The following is a 23,109-nucleotide window of genomic DNA, read 5'->3' on the forward strand; positions in this document are numbered from 1 at the left end:
TTTCTTCCTCCTCCCTTCCCTCTCTTTGGGTTAGAAGCACATTGGAGAGCTCACCATAGTCCTTACCATTGGTGAGAGCAGCACCAAGGTAATCTGAGAAGGGAGTTAGGGACCAGAATTTGCCTCCGAGAGATCGTCCTGTCAGCCCTTCACTTGGATGCTGATGCTGATGGTCTGGTTGCTGTGGCATTTGCCTGTGGTGGCATAGCCAGGGCATTGGTGGGGCCACATCTGGAATCCCATCTCCTGACTGCTGGTTATTTCTCTTGCTGTGTTCAGTTTCCTGAAGTCTCCTTTGGCATCCTAATTGCTTACTAGGATGTAGTGTGGAGAGAAAAATTCTGTCTCCTGTATCTGGTATTAAAAAACTTATCCCCTCTGTTAAGAAGGAATGTCTGGTAATGCTCTAGCATTTGTAGGGAGGGGAAATGGGAGGAAGCGTGGTGTTCCTCACATTCTGACTAATCGCTTAGGCAGCGGGGCTCCGTCATTTCCTTTCTGTGGCTTGGTGACCTCAACCCTCTTCCTGGTCCAGGCCGGCAGCACCTGTGACCACCCTCCCTTCCTTATAGCCAGCTTGTCTTGGGTCTTGGGTCTTTGTCTTACAGTTGTCTGAATCACTTCCCTGTTTCTCATCCTTGATGTTTCCCAGTAAGTAGCATTGTTTCTCCTTAAGCCTATTGTTTTTCTCCTTAATGTTATTTCTTGATTGCCTTCATTTTCTTTTGATGCTTCTATTTATTTTCTATTCATTAAGCTGAAAATAGGTTTATAAAGTTCTCTTATTTTTCCAAGGATGAGATCCCAGTTTATAGATTATCTGCATCCCTTTGCTTTTTCTTCAGCTTTGAGGCACTTTGTGACTCATGAGATTTTCCTAATAAGGGGGAAGGTAATATTTTTATAACACTTGACAGATTATGTAGTGATTTTATAGACAAAATAATGTACTAGGCATAAGAGTTGGAAAGCCTAGATTTTGTCCCGGGTTTTAATTTCTATTCACAAACCAAGTTTTCAGACAAGTTTTTTTAACCTTTTCCTACTTCCGTTTTCTCATCTGAAAAATGGGAATCCCTAGTGTTTGTTGGAAGATGATGTGTTCTTGGCATTAAGTTCAGTAAGTTCTGGCTCATGTAACTGTGGATATTGTGATCTTATTTGGGATTCATAGTAACTTTTTTGAGGTATATTGGACAATTACCCCCATTTTTTATCTATTTCCGTTTTCTTTTGTTTTTCTTCTTTCGTTTTCATCTATTTCTTTCCTTTTGCCTGTGAAGAAAAAAGAAAGACTTAAAAGCTAACACATTTCAGTTGTACAAATATGGCATTAAGGCTCGGTGTTTGAGATTTGCCCTAAAATCTTTCCTTGGAAGAGGAGGCAAAGGGTGAGTGGAGGACTCCTTCCTGCGTCTTTAAATTCAACTTATTCCCGGTTCAGTACAACCCAGAAAGACCGGGGGTGGGTTTGTCCTTGACTTAGAACTGTGTCCAGGCTTCCTGAGCGCAGGTGATAGGCCCGGAGGTGGTGTCGTTCAGTGGGCAGACACACCTGGGGTGGGGTGTTGGCCCTGCTCCAGAAGCCGTCTGCTCCTCCGGTACCTCCTTGGTACAGTAACTGCCGTGAGACGATTTTGAAGAATAGGACATACACGTAAAGGGCAGGCCCTGCTATATAGATGCTTAGCCAATGTGAGTTCCTTTTCTAGTTTAGAATATATTTCTGATTTGTGTAATGGGAACTGAAGTGGAAATGTTGGGATTCGGAGCGAACGGCCAAGAAAGAATTCTTCAGACGTCTTTGGTGCAAAAAAGTAGTTTCATGAAAGCACAGGACAGGACCCATGGGCAGAAAGAGCTGCGCTGGGGTTGTGACGGGTGACTGATTGTATACCTTCAGGTTGGGAGGGGGTTAGGGATAGCATAGCATACATCTCTAAGGAATTTTGGCAGCAAGGTTTCGAGGACCTTGAGGGGGCTAACTATTGTTAGGAAAAGATCATAAAGTACTGTCTAGTAAAACTTCAGTCATAAGACCCTCTAGATGTGTATCAGTGAGGCAATATGCTTGGAGGATGATTACAAACCTGTATCTTGGGGGGTAGAGATAATGGAAGTTCCCAAAGGAATTTCTATGTGTGAAAGTAGACTCCCAGGATCCTGGGGGGGGGGGGGGAGGGGGGGGATAATGTTAAGCTAAGATTGCCTTTTGTCCCTTAGCAAAGTGTCCGCATCGAGGCAGCTGAGCTCCCAGGGGAAGGTCACTCTGCCTGTCTCAAGGACTTACCACTGGACTGTAAGTAGTAAGGAAATTTAATTTCTTCTTTTGCCTTTGTTTCCCATATCAGGATCCTCCTGCTAAAGGAATTTCAGGCAGCAGCCAACAGGTTTTAGAGACATTTTTGTGGGCAGTGGTACTCTTGAAACATCCCTAACTACCCCCACCCTGCCAAGAAAGGCTGGTCTTGTAGGGTTGGGACTTGCTTTCCACCAGTGTTTCTCACCTCCAGGTGGGCCTTAGAGTGACATTGCTTTGTCAGAATACAATTCTGGGCTCCAGACCAGACCTACTGCCCAGACATGTACCTTTGGGAAAAGCTTTCCAGGTTCTTCTGATGCTACCCTGGCTTAGAGCCGCTGCTTTAGACAAACCAGAGTGACTTTCTAGTGTGTCTAAAATATGATTCAATTTAAAGAACTCCAGTTGGGTGTCTCTTTCTGAGGATACAGCAGTTCTTTTCTGAGAGGAGCATGTCCTCTTGTACACTTGGCCTTGTTAATTGGGTGTAATGCTTTCATAGTGACGATAATAGCTAACCCAGGCACTTACATGTATTAACCCGTGCAGTTCTTGCCGCAGCCCTGCGAGTTAGGTGCTATCACGTGTCCCTCCGGCATGACATATCCAAAGTCACACACAATAGCTGGGATGGAGCCAGGTATTGAACCCACACAGCCTGGCTTAGGAGTCAGTGCCCTTGTCCCTCATGTTATCCATCTGTCTTAATCGCAGATAGGACTGCCTTGGAAGAGGGCTTTGGAACATGCCGCTGTTACCCAAGGGTTGTGGAAATTTGGTAAGAACTGGTAGCCTCTTCTCCGCTGACTTTATATTGTTTCTTGGTGTATCCTGGCTGGGTCCAGATGTGAAGAGGACTCCTACATCAGAGCGGATGTGTGTGCAAGCAGGTGGTAAGGGGGAGGGGTAGAGCACATTTACAAGCCCGCCTCTCCTATTTACTCCTTCCACTCTCCCACTTATTACCGAGGTGTGTGGGATTGGTTCGCTCTAAGGGTGGTAATTTGGGAGTCACTTCTTTGGCTTCCTTCACTGTAGCGAAAATGATAGACTCGTTGCTCTTTGAAGGTGAATGTCTCTTTGAGAGAGCCTGAGAATGACTTTCATTTCATCTGTATTCGGGAGAGAACAGAACACAGTTCCCAAAGGCCTGGTGCTAAATAGTCGTTTGAGGAGGGCTTCATGTGGGAGCTCTTTGCAGCCTGGAACAGGCTGTAAAATAGACTGGGGGATATACTTGCTTTAGACTGACCTGCCCAGACAGAACATTGTGGGGCGCTCAGGCAAATGCAGCCGGTGTGAAATAACAATTAGAACGGCCACTTGCTATGTGCTGGGCACTGTGCTAGGTCATTTAGGACACTTTGTCCCTTATCCTGGTGGATGTCTTGGTTCCCATTTTATGGAGCAAGAAACCAACTCAGAAAGTTAAATTATGAGTCTTATGGTCACACAGATAAGTGATGCAGTCAGGATTTGAGCACATTTCTCTCAGACTCCAAAGCTGTGAGTATTACTTCCTATAATACGTCACTCTTCTGTGAAAGAAAACTGTGTGCTCAGCTTTGCAGTAGCATTAATTTGTAAATAAAAGCCTTCTTTCCTGATTTAACATGAAGATCTTCTTTTGGATGTAAGGAATAAAATAAACACTGCTAACTGCTGTCCTGAAATGAAGGAAGTAAAAGAAATGAATGAATGAATGAATGAATGAATGAATGAGTGAGTGAGTGAGTGAGTCAGTGAGCTGGACTAGTGGTAGATTTGTAGAGCATGGGGAGATCCCTCCCCCAGGATACTCAGGAACTCTGATCATCTTCAAAATAAGTCTGTTGGGGTCCTTCGCCCTCCCACCCTATTAAACATGATATAATATCTGGACTTTGAAGTAGCAATTTGTATTTCTGGCTACATTTAATTCCTGACTTATTTACTCTTGATTTCTTTCCCTTAAATTAGTTGTACCTCCTATTCCTCCCCTTTTCTTTTTTTCCCTACTGTCCTTTCCAGTAGAAGGTTTTGCTTGCCAGGATCATTTGGTTTAAGGTGGATAATGTATGTAATTTTAAAAGTTCAGATTTCTTTGAAAAAGTCTGAAAAGAATTAATAAAGGCATATCCATCAATTCATGAACCACAAAAATTAGGATGAGCTTTCCAACAAATGTTGTTATTATAATACTTACTGTTCCATTTTCAATTCAGACATTATAGATGCCCCGAGGAAACAGACACAGAGGATCATATTAATTATGATTTCACTTCTGCGGTTAAATAGATTTCCAGCTAGAGTCAGGGTTGCTTCTTAATTAAACAAATATTTCTTGAGGGCTTGAAATCTGCCAAACTCTGTACTAGTCTTTGATTTCACCTGTTCCTTGGGTGCTAGTGCCATTTCAGCTCTGAGTTGGTTTTAAAAATTCTTTGCAGCAGCTCTCAGAATAATTTAGGTCGGAGTTTAGGACTGTCATTCCATGAAAGCCATTTTTCCATGTACTTGAAGGGTAACATCATATCTGTCTTTTTTTTTTTTTTTCATTTGGGTTCTCTGTTATTCTTCTCCTTTCTCCTCCTCCTTTTCTTGGCCTTACATTCTTGATTAGGAAGAAATACCAAAATTAATTTAAAGAAATTGTATAGATCCGTGCTTCCTATCAAGTGGCCTTCAGACCATCAGCATTATAATCACTTGTGCTTGTTAAAAATGTATATTTCTGCGACAACAGGGATGGACCTAGAAGGTATTCTGCCAAGTGTAATAAGTCAGAGAAAGACAAATACCATATGATTTCACTTCTATGTGGAATCTAAAAATCAAAACAAACAAACAGCAGAAACAGACCCATAAATACAAAGAACAAATTGAAGGTTGCCAGAGGGAAGGGGAATGAAGGGAATGGGCTAAATGGGTGAGGGGGTGTGGGAGATACAGGCCTCCAGTTATGGAATGAATAAGTCACAGGGATAAAAGGTACAGCGTAGGGATATTGTAATAGTGTTGTATGGTGATGGGTGATAGCTACACTTGTGAGCATAGCCTCAGGTATAGAGTTGTGGAATCACTGTGCTGTACACATGAAACTAATGTAAAATTGTGTGTCAGCTCTAATCCAATTAAACTAAAATGCATATTCTTGTGTCCCACCCCAGATCTGAATGTGAGAACTGCTGAATTAAGAGTTACATGCATGTTATTTTTATGCTAGCGGTAGAATGTTCTCTTTTTCTCTTTGAATAAAGAGGTAATCTCATTTTCCCCCTGAGTTAATGTACTCTGATTAAAAAACAAAAATGAAAACGATAAAAAAACGCCTCCAAAAAGAATGCTGGAATTAGGTTTTAGAATTTGAGAAACTTTTCTTTAGATTTTTACTGAAACTCAAATTGTTCTTTCATCCACTGTGGGTATCCTCAAATTATTATTAGCAAACTACCCAATTCTTTGACTTTTTAAAAATGAAAGAAGTTTAAAGACTTCATTAATTTGAAGTCCTAGTTCAAGCGACTAATATTTTATTTATTTATTTTTTTAATGTTTATTTTTGTTTTTGAGACAGAGAGCATGAACGGGGGGGGGGGGGGGGGGGAGACAAAGAAAGACACAGAATCTGAAGCGGGCTCCAGGCTCTGAGCTGTCAGCACAGAGCCTGATGGGGGGTTCGAATTTGTCACCTGTGAGATCATGACCTGCGCTGAAGTCAGACGCTCAACTGACTGAGCCACTCAGGCATCCCAAGCTACTAATGTTTTAAAATGAGTCAGAGGAGTCACAGAGTTGTGGTTGGTGGCAAAACTGGATAGAAACAGGTTCTGATCTGTGCCCATCAGCTGTGTGACTCTAGGTAAGCCCTTTCAACATTCTGTCCAGTAGCAGATGGCATGGGTATGTGGTGACTTCCCTTCTGGTTCTGATTGAGTCGGACCTTGTGGAAAGAGAAATGGAAGATGTTGACAGATAGGCCAGTATGCTGGAGAGGGAAAGTTTTGTATCGGTAGGAGGGACTTTTAAAATGAAATACATGATGGCCGAAGGAAATACAGTCCATCAGTCCATAAAGAATAAGAATATTGAAGTTAAAAAGAAATGATTTGGAGTTTCTTGTACTCATTCAGAACAATAGTGCAGTACTTACCCAGATTCCCGGTTACTGAAGCCCAACCAAGAAATGGACTTCCTTAAGGCAAGGACTGCCCTTTGTTTGACAGATTTCATTTGCTGTACTGTTGCCAGGTACGTTTGTGCCATTTTATAGATTTTGGTAGAAGTGGGTGATGGTAGGATCTGGGGAGAGCATATGTCTTACATATTAGAAACTGCCACTATTCGAGGAAAGAAACAAAGCATCCTGCTTTCAGAGATTCATCCGTCCTAAGCTAATTCAAACAACTGGAGAATTGAGAAATTGGAGTTTAGTAAATGATTTCTTGCTTGTGCTGTTGTATTCCATTTCTGTCTGTTGAGTTATGGAGAGAAGGATGGATGTCGAAGTACATAAAGTATATAAAAAAGTATAGCAAAGTATATAAAGACCAGTGTTAAAGACCAGTGTTCCTTAAATCTCAATAACTTATGGGCCTCTTTATTTAAAGGAAAAAATTTCTCACAAATCCCCAGTACTAACATGAATATTTTTATTATGAAGTAGATTAAATATGCTCAAACTTAAAACTAGGTATAAACTCCTTATGCTTCAGCTCTTATATAACTATTAAACAGTGACAAATTTATAGAGTAAATTCAACAAAGCCACAAAACCAGTAAACTTCAAATTAACATTAATGTGTCATGACAGATAATGTTGTTTGATTAAAATTAAACCTCTCTTTGGAAATGTGATTATGGTTCTAACACCAAAGTTTTAGTTCTTTGGAGACCTGTGTGTAACTCAGTTCTCCTTCCACCTCCCTGCATTCGAAACTTCAAAAGCACCTTCTTTTGGCAGGAATGCATGATTTGGTTGTTTAATTTAGTTTTATTTATTTTTCTTACTTGTCCTTGATGATTAAAATTATACTACCGGATGCCGTGCCAATCAAAAACATGAAAGCAAACTCACTTTTGATCAAGCAAGAAGGTGGGATTTGGTACCTTGTTGCACATGGGATAGGTGGAGGGAGGAGAGGGGCCATTGGTACCTGCTATATTGGGTTTCTGATTTGGATGAGTTTGAATGGTGCCATTGAGCAAAATGTAGAACAAAGGAGGAAAAGTAGGTTTTGAGGGAAGATGATTAGTAGGGGACTTAGGTTTCCAGCAGTATAGTGGATTGGATACTCTGACATGCTTCCCCACTGTAATCTGGATAAGACATTTTTTCATGTACTTCTGGGATCACAGGAGCTAAAACATCTCCAAAATCTCCTACCTCAATTAGATCAACCATCTAAGGGTAAATTAAACCAAAGCTGAGAGCTTTTGTATATAAACAAACACAAAAGATAGATTGCCACAGGGGCAAATGATGATATCCCCACTGTGTTTGGAGACTGAGCCTTGGGTCAGTGGCAAGGTGGACGAGCCTGCCTTTTGCTAGGACCTATAAAAAAACCCAAGGTGGCCCAGGTAGGTAGCGCCCGTTGGCTTTTGGGGGAAGCAAATGCAAGTCCTTTCTGGAGGAAGGCATTCCCTTCTTTGGACCTTATGGTTCTCCTAAGATCAACCAAATATCAATTCAGAAAAAAAGATCTCTAATTCTTCTAGAAAACAAACCACCAAGAGTGAGAGTCACCAGAAACAAAAAACAATAAATTTAGAATCCTGAGCACTTCAGGTATGAAAATGATCTGATGCAGAATATAAAATAACTATGTTTGAAATGCCTTAAGAAATAAAATAGTTACAAATCAGTACAGAGAGCGCAAGATAAAAATTGACCAGGCATATTATGTAGCCATAAAAAGAAGGAAAGCTTGCCATTTGTGACAACTTGGATGGGCCTTGAGGGCTTTATGTTAAGGGAAAAAGTAAGAGAAAGACAAATGCTGTATGATCTCACTTATATGTGGAATTAAAAAAAAAACCCAAACTCCTAGAAACAGAGAACAGGTTGGTGGTTGCTTGAGGAGAGGAGTGGGGGAAATGGTGAAAGTGGTCCAGGTACAAACTTTTAGTTATAAGTTCAGGGATATAATATGCAGCATAGTGACTACAGTTAACAATACTGTATTTTATATTTGAAAGTTACTAAGAGAGTAGGTCTTAAAAGTTCTCATCAGAAGAAAAAAAATTGATAACTATGTGAGGTAACTGATGTTAATTAAACTCATTGTAGTAATTATTTTGCAACATATACAAATGGTAGATCTTAAGCACCTTAAACAGATATGGTGTTATGTGTCAATTATATCTCAATAAAATGGGTGCGGGGGTGAAGAGTGGGTACAAGGGCAACATGAATCTAGGTGTTTTTTGTTGTTGATGAAAAAAAAAATTGACTAGGCTGACTTTGAAAAATACAAACAAAAACAGCACCTAAAGAAAAAGTTGTAACTGTTAAAATAATTCAATAATTAGAAATAGCTGAACGGGTAATTAATGAACTAGAAAAGAAGATTTGAAAGAATCGGAATGTAACACAGAAATGAGAAGAAAAACACGAAAGTGTAGTTGAAAGGTAGAAAGACTATAATGAGATCTGTTCAGAGCCCTAGAAAGATAATAACAAATGGAGGGACATTATATTTAAAGAGCTAATATATAATTTTTAGAGTTTATGAAGGACATAAATGACCAGTGTTCCTTACATTCAAGTAATTTATGGACAGATGAGGGGAGCACAATATAAACTAATAAAAAGAAATCCATGTCTACATATAGGAACACTTCAGTACACCAAAATAAAGATGATCTTAAGAACATACCAGAAGAAAAGGGTAATTGTTCATCAAGGGAATAATGAGCTGACAGCTGACTTCTCAACAGCAATAATGGGGAATGGAAAAATATCTACAAAACACTAAAAGAAAAATCCTGTTTGATTGTATACCAGCAGAACTGTCATTCAGGAAAAAGGCAAAATGTGCTTTCCAAAAATCTAAATTGTTTTTAATGTTTTATTTTATTTTTGAGAGAGAGATCGGGGGAGAGGAGGAGGGAGGGAGGGAGGGGCAGAGAGAGGGAGACACAGAATCTGAAGCAGGATCCAGGCTCCGAGCCCGATGCGGGGCTTGAATTCACCAACCGTGAGATCATAACCTGAGCCAAAGTTGGACACTTAACCGACTGAGCTACTCAGGTATCCCTGCTTTCCAAAAATCTAAAACTTGCCACGACAGACTTTTATTAAGATACTTCTTAATGGATATACTTCAGGAAGAAGAACGTGATTTTAGGAGGAAGGGCTGAGATGCAAAAAGGAATGGTAAAGAAATTGATAAACATATAGGTAAATGTCATTAAAATTAAATAAAATTAAAAGTTTTTTAATTTAAAATTTATCTTTTAAGTAGTTCCACACCCAGCGTGGGGCTTGAACTTATGACCATGAAATCAAGAGTTGGATGCTCTACCATCTGAGCCACTCAGGCGCCCCTAATTTAAATATTTTTAATTTAAAAATTAAAAATTTTCTTCAGTCATACTAGCCACATTTCAAGGCACATGTGGTTAGTGGCTACTGTATTGAATAACACAGATATGGAACATTTCCGTCATTGAAGAAAGTTCTGGTGAACAGCACTGTTGTAGAACAATGGAAGGGAAATACATTAAGATAATTTCTACAATTCATTTTAAGATGCCATTGTTTTAAGAGTCACCATTATATAGTACATGTAAAAAATTTTAGGAAACACATTGCCAATTTTTTTAAAGATTCTATCTTATTTTTAAAAAAGTTTTTAATGTTTATTTTATTTCTGAGAGAGAGAGAGAGAGAGTGTGTGTGAGCAGAGAGAAAGAGAGAGAGATAGAATCTGAAGCAGATTCCAGGCTCTGAGCTGTCAGCACAGAGCCCAGCATGGAGCTCGAACCCATGAACCGTGAGATCATGACCTGAGCCAAAATCGGGTGCTTAACTGACTGAGTCACCCAGGTGCCCCTAAGATTTTATTTTTAAGTAATGTCTGTATCCAGCTTGGGGCTCAAACTTACAGCCCTGAGATCAAGAGTTGCGTGCTCTGCTGACTAAGCCGCCAGGCACCCCTGTTGCCAAAAATTTTTTAAGCTGCCATTTTTATAAGACACGTCTCAATATCACCTGTGTGAAAATGTGAAGAAATGTGCCTCTTGGGATGGATGCCATTAGGGGTTAGAGCATTAATGGCATGGACATCCAGGAGTTGTGATCCAAGTAGGTTGGACATAGATGGACATAGATCTGGCCTGGAGACAAAGCATGGTGCGTATTTGGTGCATAGAGTAGGTCTCAGTGAATGTCTGGTGAGTGAATGGGTGATGTACTGCATGGGTGTGTGGGAGTTATCAGGATACCCTGTAGTCGGGCCTGGGAATGTGGTTGAAGTCACCAAAAGATTTATATGAAGTATGAGGAGAGTCAGGATGAAGCCTTGATGAACACGATGGGTATTCTAGTGGTCATGTAGAAAGGAGCCTACGAAGGAGCCTGAGAAAGAGACTTCAGAGGTGGGGAAGAACCAGGAAGACTTTGGGCAACCTGAGACTAAAGGGTGAGGAGGTGAGATGTTGTGTAGACTCTGCCAGGATAAGGCCTATGCATTCCTGAGGTGAGTGTCAGCCTGGTATATGTGATAAAGGAAGCATTGGAAATTACGAAGGCATCAATAATTATTTCTGCCAGGGCATCTAAGAAGACTTCGTGAAGGAGGTAGTATCTGGGCGGGGCTTCAAAGGACAAACACTTGGCACGTCTGAGTGGTATGGCTGGGCAGTCTGGGCGGATGGAATAACACTAACAAAAGCCTGAAATTGTGAAAACGTGTGAAGCCCTTGGCAGTAATTCCTAATGAGCCGGACTTCACTGCGTCCAGCTTCTTTCTAGGTAAAGGTCTCGTGTTGATGAAGGAGCATCCATTCTCTAAGATCAGAAGCACACCTTTTACTAACCTTTGGTCGGATCGGAAGGTAACAAAAGTAACTGCAGACCTGACCAAATACTTCCCAATGCTCTAAATAGACTACTTTATACATGATTTTCAGAACATAATCTTCATACAGAATTTATTACTAAATTTTGAGATTTAAGTTCTGTGTGCAAAACTAATACCTGTGGTGTATTGCAAATTAGGTAATCATATGACAGACATCCTTAGACTACAGAGTGGAAAAGAGACTTAGCTTGCTCCAGTTAACCAGGTGCTAAGAAAATATGGGGCAGATAAGACTTGGGTAAAAAAATCCCGGGTCTTTGATTTAAAAGCTAGGTAACATCCGTCAAGTGACTGGACTTCTTTATGACTCAAATTGCCCATTTAAAAATAGGCGTAATAATAGTTCTTACTTCAGGATGGACGTGAGGATTAATGGAAAGCACTTAGCAAAAAGTTTCCCATTATCATGAAAAAAATATTTCGATACTTTCTTCTGTAAGAAAATCTAGTAAAACCCAGTGGTTCCCAATCATGGCTATGCATCAAAGCATCATGGCGAGATAGTTAAAAAACGAAGACTTCCCGGACCCTACCCCAGACCTGGTATGTGTGTCGTAGTAACTGGGCTTTGGACTTTGTATTTTTTTGTAGGAACTCCAGGGTTAGGAAGTCTTCTGTGGAGTTGAATATCATTTTGGTCACTTTTCCTCGGATACTTTTTTCCTTGCTCTACAATGTTTTGAACATTGGCTCTTAGTGTTTGCTGAGTATGTGAGCTTTCAGGTTATTAATCCTGGTCACTGTGTGGCTCTTCACTCCATACCTTCTTTTGTCTTTCTTCCTCTTTTCTCACCCCCTTCTCCTCCATCCCATGCTGAATTTTTAGACAGTTGTGTTGACAGTGTCCTGGACAGCCTAGTTCTCAGGCCCTTTTTATTTATTTTTGTAATAAAACAGATTTAAAAAAGAAACTTTTCTAAGGCAGACATTTGGCATGTTAAAATGGAACTTCAGTTTAGTTTCTAAAATAAACAATTCAGCTTTTTTTAAAATTCTTTAAAATACGAGTGCTCCAGGAAATGCTTCTAAAATAACTGATATTCCCCTTGTTAACACTGGGGTTGTTATTGGCTGGATTCCAGCGTGTGTTCTTTTTCCTTGGTAGGGGGCAGGGGGCCAGTGTGGAGAGAGTGCTCTACTCCATGCCAACACACAAATTGTAGTCCCACAATCCTAAGAGTGTGGTTCATATGCTCGCAGTAGTTATCTGGTATATTGTAAAATGTGGTCTGGAGATTAAGAAGTAAAATTTTTAGGGGCCCCTAGGTGGCTCAGTCAGTTAAACGTCCGCCTCTTGATTTCGACTCAGGTCATGATCTCACAGTTTGTCGGATTGAGCCCCGCTTTGGGCTCTGTGCAGACAGTGTGGAACCTGCTTGAGATTCTCTCTCTCTCTCTCTCTCTCTCTCTCTCTCTCTCTCTCTCTCTGTCCCTCCCTCCCTCCCTCTCTCTCTCTCTGTCCCTCCCTCCCTCTCTCTCTCTCTCCCCCCCACTCCCTCTCTGTCCCTCCCCTGCTTGTATGCATACTCTCTCTCAAAATAAACTTAAAAAATTTTTAAAAAAGAAGTAAAATTTATTCTAATTGGATCAGTTAGAATATTCCTTTTAACTTTTGTGTGTAGGTAGTTTGGTTAGAAGAATCACCATATTGCAGCCTTGCTGCTTACTCTGTCTAGTTCATATATCATGCATTTCATATGGATGAGAAATGACTAAAACGTCAGCTTTATCAGGGCGGAAATTATGGTCCCCGGCACTTAGAATAGTGCCTGGCACGTAGTGTTGGAGAAGAATATATAAATGAATGAGCTGACAATTAGACAACCAAACTAAAAGCCACGTCTACCACTTTTCACTGAGAAACTTCCTCAAGGACTCTTAAAGGTAACAATACCTGATATTGGTCTGGTATCTGGGTTGGAGGCTGCCTGCGTGTTCCCATAGCTCCCTGTGCCTCACGCAAATCACACTGCATTCCTCAACCTAAGTCCTTGCAGGAAGGGACTGGGTCTGTTCATGGTTGTGTCCTCAGTGCCTTATCTGGCAGCATTGCAGTTTCTTAGTAAATATTTGTTGAATGAACATATAGAGCTAAAGTTTCCATAATGTGTTCATATTTGGTTTTATCGGTTGGCAGTCCCATGAAGTTGGCTGATGGTATCACACCAGTTTTACACATGATGTAACAAAGGTTAAAGAGCATACATTAGTTATCCCAGAAAGCCTCAGATCATTCTAGGACTGCAAGCTCTAAATCTGCCTGTGTCTTCATCCTTGTTCTTTCCACAACAGCCTTTAAAATATTAGTAAGCTCTGGGTGTTGTATGTAAGCGATGAATCATGGGAATCTACTCCCAAAGCCAAGAGCACATTGTATATACTGTATGTTAGCTAACTTGACAATAAGTCATATTTAAAAAATAAAAAAAGAAATAACTGATATTCTAAAAAAAATAAAATATAGTTAATTTTTTTTTTAAGGAAAGCACTAAAATTAGGAATAAAATGAGTTTAGCATGGGTGAGATAAACTTTACTTTGTTTTTGGTTTTAAGTTGCCACCCAGAACAGGAACAGTTTAATTTAAACTGAATGATGAGTTTTAGTAAATCAGTCTATTATTTAAAAGCAAACAAACAAAAAACATTAGTGAACATAAATTCCCCCTCCCTGCCCCCTCCGGTTGAAACCTCTACTTGAGAGCCAGAGATGGGAAGTTACCATATGAAATGAAACCTTTTCCAAATTGTGTCATGTCTTCCTCATCAGCTAGAGTCTTTGTTGGATGCCAGTTTGGGTGATTCATAAATAGATCCTTTTAAGTTGCTTGTGATGGGTACCTATGATACGTCCTTTTTGAAACAAATAAAAAATAAAACAATTTTAAGACTATACTTTTTCCTTCCAAACATTTTAAGATGTAAATTTATCAATACTGTAAATATGTTTTTGAAAATCAGATTTCCAAAGTGGTGAAAGGCATGTTCTCCAGTGTATTTTAGCCTGGTCTTCCTGGTCATTTTGATATAGAACTTTCTGAAGTGTTGAACTGGCTTGGCTGGTATTTCTGGACTCAGGCTCCAGAAGGAGAACCCTTCCCTGTGATACTAGAATAGGAAAAATAAAATGCCGGCCAGACATCTAAGATTCTCAAATGGTGGCAAGCATCTGGGTGCACGTTTCGCCAAAGGCATCACTGAAGTAAAGACCACACAACACCCAGCCAGGGTTCCAAGAAAGCCTTTTAAAATCTGTGAGTCTGATCTAATTTCTGTTTCATCTCTATTAAGAAAGATAACTTGATGGCTTCAGCAAGATTTCATCCAGTTTGATCAGTAGGTCAGAGTTCGTTCTCCCAGCCGGATAAATTTGAACTTACCATCATCGCCTTACAAATAACTTTAAAGAGTTACTTGAACAATACCACAGAGCTTTGATTTCATTGTGAAATGGCAACAAGAATCCAGTTCCCTTTGCCCGCTGTGGACATTGACCTTTAGTATTAGAACAGAGGCATCAAGGGGGAATAAATAAACTGCCAATGTTGTGTTTCCTCCAGGATCCAGCCATGAAAATATATGGCAGGGACTTGAGGAGCAGTTTTGGGTGGAAAAAAATGCATTTTCTTTTTTAATCGGTGCCTGGCTTCTCAAATGAGGCGGGACAAGCTATTGTGTTTGTGCTGGCTCTTACAAAGCGAGATCACATCATCCCTCGATGCGGCTTTTTTTTTTTTTTTATTAGCAGCTTCACAGCCCATGGCTTTGTTGTCCTGCTGCACAGTAGGACAGGCTGACGAGCAGTGAGCTCAATAAAGGCTTTTCAGGGAGCGTTTCTGAGTTTGTCATTGCCATCTGTCCTCTTCTCTCCCCTTGCTTTTCAGGCTATTCACATTTTGTGCAAATCTTGGGTTTCTGATTGGTGTGGCGGGGACACTGTAGGTGGATGCTAAGAAAGAAGTGGAGGTGAGCAGTATTTCAAATAAATAACTTAGAAGCAAAGAGAAAAATCTTGCTCGCTCTCTGAGGTTGTATCAGACATAAGATAGGAAGTATTAGGATTATTTCATTTTATTTTACGTTAGTTCTCGGGGACTGTTGTTAATTTTTGAAACCACTAATGCCTCTCCCCTAAGAGTTGGGTCATTTTGGCAGGAAGAGGCCAGGACCTGATGCCATAAATCACTTGTTTGCAGCTACTGGGGTGAGCATGCATCTTTCTTCTCTCTTGCAGGTGGCTCATTGCAAGTGTAGTTTTAGCTTGTTGAAAACCCTTTGTCCTGCTTTGATTGCTGGGTATGTGCTGTTGTCAACAGGGCAAATGCTAGGACCAGAAAGCTTTCGGTGTGATAGGCAGTTTCTGTTCTGGACACCTGCCGCCCGAGCACACTGCAGCCATTGTTCCTCTGCTTGAACGTGTTCTGGGCAGAGCCACCACGTCTTTTTTAGCCTGCAGTTGAGTCTTTTTTTTTTTTTTTCCCTGCATGCATTTCATTTTTGGTGGAACAAATGTCTGTCTTATTCTCCTGGCTTTGCTGGTATGAATTTAACATGTGCGTGTGTTTCATACAAACTTGCATTTGGAGGAGTGTGTGCTGAGATGTTGTAGTGGTGGAAAGAGTGCTGGGTCAGAGTGGAGAGAGGTGATCTGGACTTTGATCCCTGATCCTCTCATCCCTGCTGTGTGGCCTCAGTAAAGATATTTGAACTCTCTGGGCATCTCACTGTCTTCATTTGTAACCTCAGGGAGTTTGGGGGTTCTTGGAATGATGGATTACCAACTCCTCCAGTGTTAAGATTCCACCACTGTGTTTTGTGTGTTCTGGGATGCTAAGAGTGTCAAAAATGGAGGGTGTCAAGTGCTCACTAGGGCCGGGCTCCTGTGAGACTGTATGTAACACCCGGAGGCACTCTTTTTAATTAAGCAAAAATTAGATGACATGACGGTGACAGAGATGATTGGATGAATTATCTAAAGGAGGGAAATAACTATGGTCTTCTTGTCTCCTTGTGGTAAGTTTGCAGAAAACAAACACAAACTTTTTATTTCTAGAAAAGTAGTGTTAATCAGTTCTGACAGTGTTATTGGACATTTGGGTTTGGAACTTCTAAATTAAGAATTGTTGAGTTCAGATAAATGAAGACTTCTTAATTTATTAGCTCTTATTGATGAGATAAGAGGAAACCCACAGATCGGGCTGATGTAGGATAGACATCCAATTCCTGATTTGTATTCTCATACTGTTTAATAAAAATCTTCTTTAAAAGTATTCTAATTCTACAAGTAATCCATATAAGTTGTAGAAAATTTGGAAAACACCAAGGAAAGACAAATGGCTTCTAATTCCATGACCCAGAAATAGCTCTTTTTTCATACTTTGGTGTCTTTAAAATATACATACTCAGTTTGTAGAATAAAATTGGGATCATACCATACATATATATATATAACTTAACTGTATTCCTTTTGAGATGATTTTTGGGACTGAGTTTTCAAATGAAGGTACAGATTAATGTAATATTATGCGTGGCACACTTGTGACAGGGTCTGTTTTGACTTACAGAAATAGAATTGTAGACCCAGTATCTGAAAATAACACTTGTCCTGTTCCCTCTCGAACAGGCTTTCAATGTTTAGCATTTATAGATGTTGTCATAGCTAATACTATAATTAACAAATGAGGACTTCTTAATTTATTAGTTCTTAGTTGTTCACTAATTGCTTTTGTAAGTTTCCCTCATTTTAGTTTTCCGTGCCAGAATTGTTAACTTGCAATACCAGTGAGCAGAAGTTATTTTAGCACTGTGTTTCTGGATGCCTTGATTCCTCAAGCTGAAGCATGGTAGCTAGCGTGGGCCAGGCCACAGGTTTGGCATGAAGGAGGAGAGTTAAGAGATTCCTTTTGCCCGAATATATTATACATTTGATAATATTTATAACTCACTTGTTGAATATTGGTTTCATATATCATTTTTCTCTATTAGGAAATGAAAGGTGATTAGTTTCCCCTTTGGATTATTTAGCCTATAAAATTTTCTGTTACAGCATTCACTTTGCATTGAAAATGCATTTTAAATCCTGAACCACACTGGGATTCTTTATGACCTTCCTCTAATGTGTCTTTTGGTGTGGTGCCCTTTGAAGTCCCGAAATGTTTTTCTATTTGATTGAGATTAAATCTGGGTTTCATTTTACTTTTTAAAACATATTGAGCAAGTTAATTTTCTGTTCGAGTTCCTAAGGGGAATGATTCTAGCCCTCTGTGTCCCAAGAATTCAGACTGAGCCTTGCCAGAACATTCCTGTGGTTTTCCACAGGGCAGATCACTGTGTTCATGAAATTTTAGTTGTAGCTTGTGTTTTCTGTGGTTAATTAAAACATCTGGCTTTTGAATTTTCCACAAACAGAGTATAATCGTTTGGCCGAACCTTCTCAATAATGGTTAAATACCTTAGTCCTCCTTTAGGATAGCCCACACTTGTCTTTAGGACACCTCATAAGCTGTTGCCTCTGTTCCTTAATGATTTTAAACAATTGGAAAACATTTGGGGTTATCCTGCCAAACATAAACTCTTGAGAGAGAGAGAGAGAGAGAGTGTGTGTGTGTTTGTGAATATGAATCCCTCCAATGGCTTCTGGCTTTCCCCCTCCAGGTCGGAGCTGCTGTGGGTGAGCTGCTGTGGTCTGTAGCCAAGCATGCTGTGGTCGGATCTGCCCAGCCGTGGAACAGAAACATTTGCTGGATGGAAAATCCATAAAAGAAAGCTCCTGTGAAAGCCGGAGACAGACAGTAACTTAAGCAAAATCAGGTTAGTATAAGATAAGAGAGCCTGGATGAAATGGATCGGGTCAGCTAGGGAAAAGCCATTTTGTTTATGCCATAAAGTGTTTCTGAAACTGCCCCAAATAGTCATTCCCAGTTATTCGAGAGACTCCTAGCATTGTACAAATGGAAGATAGATCTGATCCTGACGTATTTACATGTACAGTGTATCATTGTCTTCCTCCCCGCCTCCTCTGTCCCATCATCTTGCTGGTCGTCCTCTCCTCTCTCAGGGAACATCCTCAGCGCACACATGTAAGAAGCCACAGCCAGAGGCCGCGCAGAACAACCACAGCGATCTTGGTTTTATTTTGGAGAGAAACCGTGTCCTCGAGAAAGCATGGGCTTGCACTGGTGTTTTCAGACTTGCCCTCATTTGTGTTCTCACACTGGGAAGCGGGCATCATGGAAACCTGCCGTTTCTGTTGGGGTGCTGCTGGCCCTGGTTTGCTTGGCAAGATTTTACTTTTATCTCCCCCTGGACAAAAGCTAGCAACATGTTCATTTTTGGCAGGGTGTACATTTGGCATGAAGACACTCACGTAGGACAGAAGAAAAGAAACGTCCTGAAAATAATAGGAATGTAGACAAATGCAAAATAGCCTCACCGTGGACCAGGAGAATGAAACAAAACCACCTCATGTGGAGCAGTAGGTGGGGACAGTTCATTTTGAGTACGTGTCCTGTACAAGGAGAGGCACTACAAACAAGCATTTCTATTGGGTGTTCAGGCAGTAACTCAGCATTATACATAATAAACAGTGAATAAATACTCACCAGGCAGGAGTGAGTCAGCAGTCTTGAGACCCTGCAAAGTAGTGAGAGTCTGTTGACTTCACCCACTCAGCATCCCTTTTCTCTTTCTTTCTTTCAATAAATCGCCTAGATTTTCTCTGGGCAGTCAGTCACCCTTGCTTTGTTTTCAGCCTGTATCATCGTCAAAGGAGGTGACCTCGCTGCCTCCGTTATGGGTTTGTGACATAAGCTTGGCTAGTCAGGGTCACAAGGATCGGTTTATGGAGGACACCACTGTTTTCACTGACCCTGTTGCAAAGAGGTTTTTCCTTTTGGTGTGTGTTTTTTTTAAGCTGGAGCTGTTAGTTTCCCTCTTTGCCACCACTTAGGGAAAGCCTTTCGGAGAATAAAGTTAACACAGAGATCAGAGCAGGGAGATACAAGAGATCACACACACACACACACACACACACACACACACACACACCCCACACCATATACAAAACTCAGATACAGCACCATCTAAAGGCAGTAACTCTGGTTTCACTTTCCTGGCAAGTTAGATAGTTTGAATTAGATGTCCATCACTTAGATCCAAAAAGGTCCTGATTGGGAATGCCTTCTAGGTGTGAGGTGTTAGTGTGAAATGATTGGCACTCCCTGTCTTTAGGGGCTCACAGTGTAGGGGATGGGCCAGATTGGTATTCAGTTAGCTGACACACGATGTGAAAAATGTATCACTAGAGGTAAAACAAAAAAAAAAAACAAAAAAAAACAAAAACAAAAAAAACCACACACACACACAAAATGAAGTTCTGTGGGAGTAGAGATGCAATTATGAATTCTGCTGGGTGTTGGAGAGACTGGCAGAGAGCTGTTATTTAACAAAGGAGAAGTAGAATTTAGTCTTCAGGAACATTAGGAAAAAATACTTTTAATTCAATTACTTGCTTTTTGAGTCTCAAAGAAAGGGAGGCTTTTCAGAGCCTATAGTTAAAATGAATAGCAGATAAGGAAGATAATTTCGGAGCTTCCCTAGTAGTAGAATCCTGGTGTTTACAGTAAACACAATTGTTTTGGGAGCAGCCAAATGAGAGGTTCCCAGAAAGTTGTCCAGAGTTTATTTTAACACCACAGGGTAACACCTGCTCTTCTCACCTAAACCTCAGTTGACTTTCGGTTTAAGCAGAATTCTCTAAGCATGTCATGAATTTTAAAGATTATTTCTTCTTCTTCATGCTAGACTTTATTATTATTTTATTTTTTGTGACAGACATTGCTTTTTTAAATTAACAGACTTTATTAAAAAAAAAATTTTTTTTTTTTTTACATTTATTTATTTTTGAGAGAGAGAGAAACACAGAGTGTGAGCAGGGGAGGGGCAGAGAGAGAGGGGAGACACAGAATCTGAAACAGGCTCCAGGCTCTGAGCTGTCAGCACGGAGCCCGACATGGGGCTTGAACCCAGGAACTGTGAGATCATGACCTGAACCGAAGTTGGATGCTTAACTGACTGAGCCACCCAGGCACCCCTGAATTCTGGGTTCTTATAAAGACCAATTTTATATACTTATGTCCATCAAGCCTTATTTTTTAAAATAATGTTTATTTCTTTATTTTGAGAGAGAGAGAGAGAGAGAGAGAGAGAGAACAAGAACAAGCGGGAGAGGGGCAGAGAGAGAGGGAGACAGAATCCCAAGCAGGCTCCACACTGTCAGCACAGAGCCTTATGTGGGGCTTGAACTCATGAACTGTGAGCTCATGACCTGAGCTGAAATCAAGAGTAGGACGCTTAACCAACTGAGCTACCCAGGTGCCTCTGTGGCATTTCATTATTATTTTTATTTGCAGTTTCCTAATAACACATGATTTTGAGCCTCTTTACATATCTTTGTTTGCCATCTGTATATCTTCTTTGGTGAGGTGCCTGTTAGGATTTTCTTACTGTTGAGTTCTAAGAGTTCTTTGTATGTTTTGGATACCAGTCCTTTATCAGGTAAGTCTTTTGTGGATATTTTCTTCCAGTTCTGTGGCTTGTTTTTTTCATTCTCTTAATAGTGTCTCTCTCATAGCACAAGTTTTTAATTTTAATGAAGTCCAGAATATCAGTTATTAATTCTTTCATGGATTGTTGCTGTTGTATCTAAAAGTCACTGCCAGGGTGCCTGGGTGGCTCAGTTGGTTAAGCGTCTGACTTCAGCTCAGGTCATGATCTTGCAGTCCTTGGGTTACAGCCCCATGTTGGGCTCTGTGTTGACAGCAGCCTGGAGGCTGCTCCATATTCTGTGTCTCCCTCTCTCTCTCTCTCTGCCTCCCCCACTCGCACTCTGTCTCTGAGAAATGAATAAATGTTAAGAAATTAAAAAAAAAATAAAGTCACTGCCCAACCAAGGTCATCCAGATTTCCTAGAGTTTTATATTTCTATTATGTTTCTAGAGTTTTATAATTTTATGTTTTACATTTAGGTAAATGATCTACAGATATTTTGAGTTAATTTTTGTGAAAGCTGTCAAGGTCTTTGTCTGGATTCATATTTTGTATGTGAAATTACAGTTATCCCAGCACCATTTGTTGAAAAACTATCCTTTCTTCATTGAATGGCATTGGTTCCTTTGTCAAAGATCAGTTAACTGTACTTGTATGGGTCTGTATCTGGGCTTGCTCTTCTGTTCCATTGATCTATTCACCTGTGCCTTCACCAGTATCACACTGTCTTGATTACTGTAGCTTTTAGTAAATCTTCAAGTTGGGTGGTGTTAGTCCTCCGACTTTATTCTCCCTCAATATTGTATTGGCTATTCTGGGCTTTTTGCCTTTCCTTGTAAATTTTAGAATCACTTTATCAGTATCCACCAAATAACTTGCCAGGATTTTGACTGAGATTGTGTTGAATCTGTAGGTCAAGTTGAGAAGAACAGATGTCTTGACAATATTGAGTCTTTCTTTCCATGTATGTGGAATGACTCCATTTATTTAGAAGTTCTTTGATTTCTTTCATTAGTTTTGTAGTTTTCCTTATATGGATCTTGTACATATTTTATTAAGTTTATATCTAAGTACAGTAAAACCTTGGTTTGGAAGCATAATTCGTTCTGGAAACATGCTTGTAATCCAAAGCACTTATATATCAAAGTGAATTTCCCCATAAGAAATAATAGAAACTCAGATGATTCGTTCCACAATCCAAAAATATTCATATAAAAATGATCACAATACTGTAATATCATACAAAATAATAAATAAAATACAATATATAAAGAAAAATAAACAAATTGACCTGCACTTACTTTTGAAAACCTCTGTGGCTGTGGCTGGTGTGAGGGAGACGAGAGAGGAGGGTTATTGTGTAAGACAACTTTTACTATCACTAATGGAACTAATGGAATCACTGCTATTTATTGGCTCAATGGAATCCTTTCTCTTTGTGCAACTTTGACAAGGAACCTATCCAATGACACTTGCTTTTGCTTCTTTTGAGGACAGTGTGACATTGCATTGTCATCGCTTGCATTGCTACAGCCTTATTCAGGCGGTGCATTTCTACAAAATTTTGCACTGTTTCCCACATGTTACACATCTCGCTCATCTCATTAGTAAGTAAGGGATTCCTCTGCCTTTTTCTCCCCCTCTGCAGATGAGATGCAGACGTCGACTTCTTATAAAATCTTGCAATTTCAGCCACTTGCATACCTCATTCGTGCTTCTTGATGATTTGTTTCTTGGCTTTCACCGCAGTCATCTTCTTCTTACTGCCTTTCTTTTCAACCTTTTCCTGAATGGGAGCCATTGTATATGCTCGCACATATGTTGACTACAGAACAGCATTAATAAACTCTTGTCATATACTGTACTTAATGTAACCGGCAATAAGGCAGCAGAGAAAAGGGTCTATATCTGCAGGCAGCCTGACCCAGAATGAAGCAAAGCATTCCTAAGCTTACTCTCTGTATGGAAAAGCAAAGGAGTGTCCCTAGGTGCTTTGAAGTGACAAAAAATACACTAGTGCCAGTTGTGGGCATCTTCCAATGTTCTGAAAAGTCCCTGATTTCTGCCAAACACCACGGCCTGAGATTGAGCAACCAAACATGGGAGACACTCATCCACAATGCCAGAGAGAGAGAGAGAGAGAGAGAGAGAGAAACCACTGGCTCAGTTGTGATCATGTGATGTTCGGCGTCATG

At 40.2% G+C, this 23,109-nt stretch overlaps 1 protein-coding gene across 10 annotated transcripts in view; it reads left to right on the forward strand.

Annotated features, from left to right (window-relative positions):
• Positions 1 to 23,109, forward strand: part of APBB2 (amyloid beta precursor protein binding family B member 2) — a 384,721-nt gene that overhangs the window by 58,746 nt on the left and 302,866 nt on the right. For all 10 annotated transcript variants that reach the window (XM_086705187.1, XM_086705186.1, XM_086705182.1 and 7 more), the window contains exon 2: positions 18,023 to 18,178. The gene's annotated coding sequence lies outside the window, so the exon portion shown is untranslated. The remainder of the gene's footprint in view (positions 1 to 18,022; positions 18,179 to 23,109) is intronic.

The sequence above is a fragment of the Puma concolor genome, chromosome B1 (genome assembly GCF_028749965.1).
Source record: "Puma concolor isolate L17-30 chromosome B1, mPumCon1.1.hap2, whole genome shotgun sequence".
NCBI lineage: Eukaryota > Metazoa > Chordata > Mammalia > Carnivora > Felidae > Puma > Puma concolor.